Consider the following 3,217-nt stretch of genomic DNA (forward strand, 5'->3'; position numbering starts at 1 on the left):
GTACTACATAGTTCCTTTCAAAAAGCTCGTACTCTCTTTGAGGAGAAAAAAAAGACTAGCATAAGTGAAAACATTAAAAAACAATGTAGGGTAGGATATAATTTTGTGCTTATTCTGTGCAATGTTGTTTCTAAGTGTAATAGGAGTACAGGAAAGGAGAGATGATAAAGGACTAGAACAGTCAGGCAAAATGTCATGGGAAAGTCGAGACCTGATCTGGGCCTTGAAAATTACACATTTAGGTAAGCAGAGGGGAGAGGAAAAGACATCATCTAAATAGGTAACAAGTCTCCTGGGCCTGGAGGTCTTTAAGCAGGAGCTGAGCAACCACTTATCAGGAAACAGAGGATTCCTATTCAGACAGGAGTGTCCTCTAGGATCTCCTGCCACATTGGGATTCTGTGTCCTGCTCAGACAAGAGAATGGAAGCAAAGGCACAGAGTCTGGGATAAGCCTGGAATGGAGGGAAAGAAGAGATTGTAAAACTAGCCTGACTAAAGTAAAACCTGGGAATCTTTAGGGAAAATTGAGAACTACTGGGGAAAGAACAGGAGCATTGCAGTCTAAAGTTTAAGTCTAAAATATAACACTGCAGCACTCTCTTCAGGAAGAATCTGTTAAGATCTCACATCATTCCAGGCTGAGGGAAATTGAAGACAATATCAAGGATCCAGTGTTTTTCTGGGAAGCAACACCTGATTAAAACTTTTCAGATGTTCTCTACTCAAAAAGGAAATGTGTTTTTTGGGGGAAAGGACACTTGCATAGGGAAGGGAAGGAACTCCAAACAGGAGTGGCATGGGTAAAAGGAAACCTCCAGGCTCACAAGTAAAATGAGGCAACTGGTGAGGAAACTGAGCTTTAGAGAGGGGAAGTGACTTCCCCAGGGTCACTAATCTGTGCCTTGTTACTCAGGAGAAGCTCAAGATGAAAAATGGATCATAGACTGTCAAGAGTTGGAAAGGACCTCAAAAAACATTTAGTTTTAGATGAATCACCCTCTATCAGGAATTTGCCTTGCAAGATCTCCAAAATTTCAAGTGGTCCTCCCCTGCCCTCCCCAGAAGCAATCCCATTATACTTCTTTTAAAATAATAAATAATTTTATTTAAAGTTTTGAGTTCCAAATTCAATCCCTCCTTCTGTCCCTCCTTTCCCCCCTCCCTGAGGCAGTAAGCAATCAAATATAGGTTATACATGTGCAATTATGTACAACATTACCATATTAGTCATTTTGTACAAGAAAACTCAAATAAAAGAAAACATGAAAGAAAGTGAAAAATAACATGTTTCTGTCTGTGTTCAATCAATATCAGTTCTTTCTTTGGAGGTGAAGAGTTTTAATCCTTTGGGATTGTCTTGGATTGTTGCATTGCTGACAATAGTTAAGTTCATTCACAATTCTTCATCAAACAATATTGCTGTCACTATGTACAACATTCTCCTGGTTCTGCTCGCTTCACTATACTTCACTTCATATAGTCTTTCCAGGCCTTTCTGAAATTGCCCTGTTTGTCATTTCTTATAGCACAATAATATTCCATCACAATGATATACCACAGCTTGTTTAGCCATTCCCCAATTGATGGGCATTCATTTGATTTCCAATTCTTAGCCACCACAAAAAGAGCTGCTATAAATATTTTTGTACGGATAGGTCTTTTTCTCTTTTTGGGGATGTCTTTGAATCCCATTATACTTTGAAACAGCTCTCAATGTTAGGAAGATCCTTATGCACAATAAATCATGTTTAAGGTACTTCCCTAGGGACCAGAAACTAATACCTTGCCTTTAGAGTATCCTCATTACAATATTCAAATCACTCTTATATTCACTGTTTCCATAAGAGATTCTTAACCTAGGGCTCATGGGATAGATTTCAGGGAGTCTGTGAACCTGGATGGTAAAAAATGACAGCTTTATTTTCACTAACTTTTGATTTCCTTTACAGTCCTGTGTATTTTATTTTATGCATTTAAAAAAATATTCTGAGGGATACATAGGTTTCAACAGACTGCCAAAGGGGTTGAGTTCTTTTCAATTGTTTCTGACTCTTCAGGACTTCATTTGGGATTTTGTTTGCAAAGATACTGTAGTGGTTTGTCATTTCCTTCTCCAGCTAATTTTAAAGATGAGGAAACTGAGGTAAATAGGGTTAAATGACTTGCCCAAAGTCACACAGCTACTAAGTGTCTGAGGCTGGATTTGAACTGAGAAATTACTCCAGGACCAGTGCTCTATCCACTTTGCCACTTAACTACCCCAAAGGGGTCTATATCACACAGAAAAGGTTAAGAATCCTACATTTCTAGATGCTATCCTAACAAGGAAAAGTTTTAGGGAGAAAAGTATAAGCTCCTAAATATGTATTTGGTTCTGTAAGTCTGAATTACATTATGGGAAGGGAGCACTTTTAAACTGGAAATTATTTAATGAGTTTACCAAATACTCTCATTTATCATTAGTGACTCATTCATGTAGCACTTCACATTTCACAGTGTTTATTTCACAACCTGGCTATGAGATAAATAGTACAAGTATTATTATATCTATTTTACAGATGAGAAAACTGAGACTCAATGAAGTTAAGTGACTAACTCAAAAGTCACAAAAAGTAACCAAACATTTGATGCTATGTGGGCTCAATGTTCATTTCATTATTCTATGTTCCATTTGCAGCTAAAGCTGTTCTAGAGTAATAATCTAACTTCCTAGATATTGTAATTCCATTCAGTCCCTAATCTCATAAAGATGCTAGAACTTTAGACCTAGAAGACTTTTTTAGCCTTCATTTTAGAAAGAAAGCAAGTCAGTTAGCCTGCTTGAGTATTAGACCTTAGAGATCATCTCGTCCAACCATCTTCTTTTATAGATGAAGAAACTATCACAACTCAAAATCTACATCCCCACGAATAAAGAATATCAGGGCTGGAATGGATAAAGATTGCTTAGTCCAACCCTTTCTTTTTACTATTGAAGAAATTGAATACCAAAAAGATGAGATGACTTGCTCAAGGTCTCACAGCTAATAAATGAATTTATTTTGTGTAGACACAAAAAGAAGCTCTCAGCTGTCTCCTGAAAAACCTCCTTTCCAGGTCTCCAATGCATGTGAAAACATTTTGCCAAGCATGATTTTAAAAAATATTTCTTTGGATCTTTTTCTGTTTTTACTTTCTTAGCAAAGGGGGAAAGGAATGAAGGGGGAAATGATAAA

The sequence above is a fragment of the Dromiciops gliroides genome, chromosome 2 (assembly GCF_019393635.1).
Source record: "Dromiciops gliroides isolate mDroGli1 chromosome 2, mDroGli1.pri, whole genome shotgun sequence".
In the NCBI taxonomy this organism is placed as follows: domain Eukaryota; kingdom Metazoa; phylum Chordata; class Mammalia; order Microbiotheria; family Microbiotheriidae; genus Dromiciops; species Dromiciops gliroides.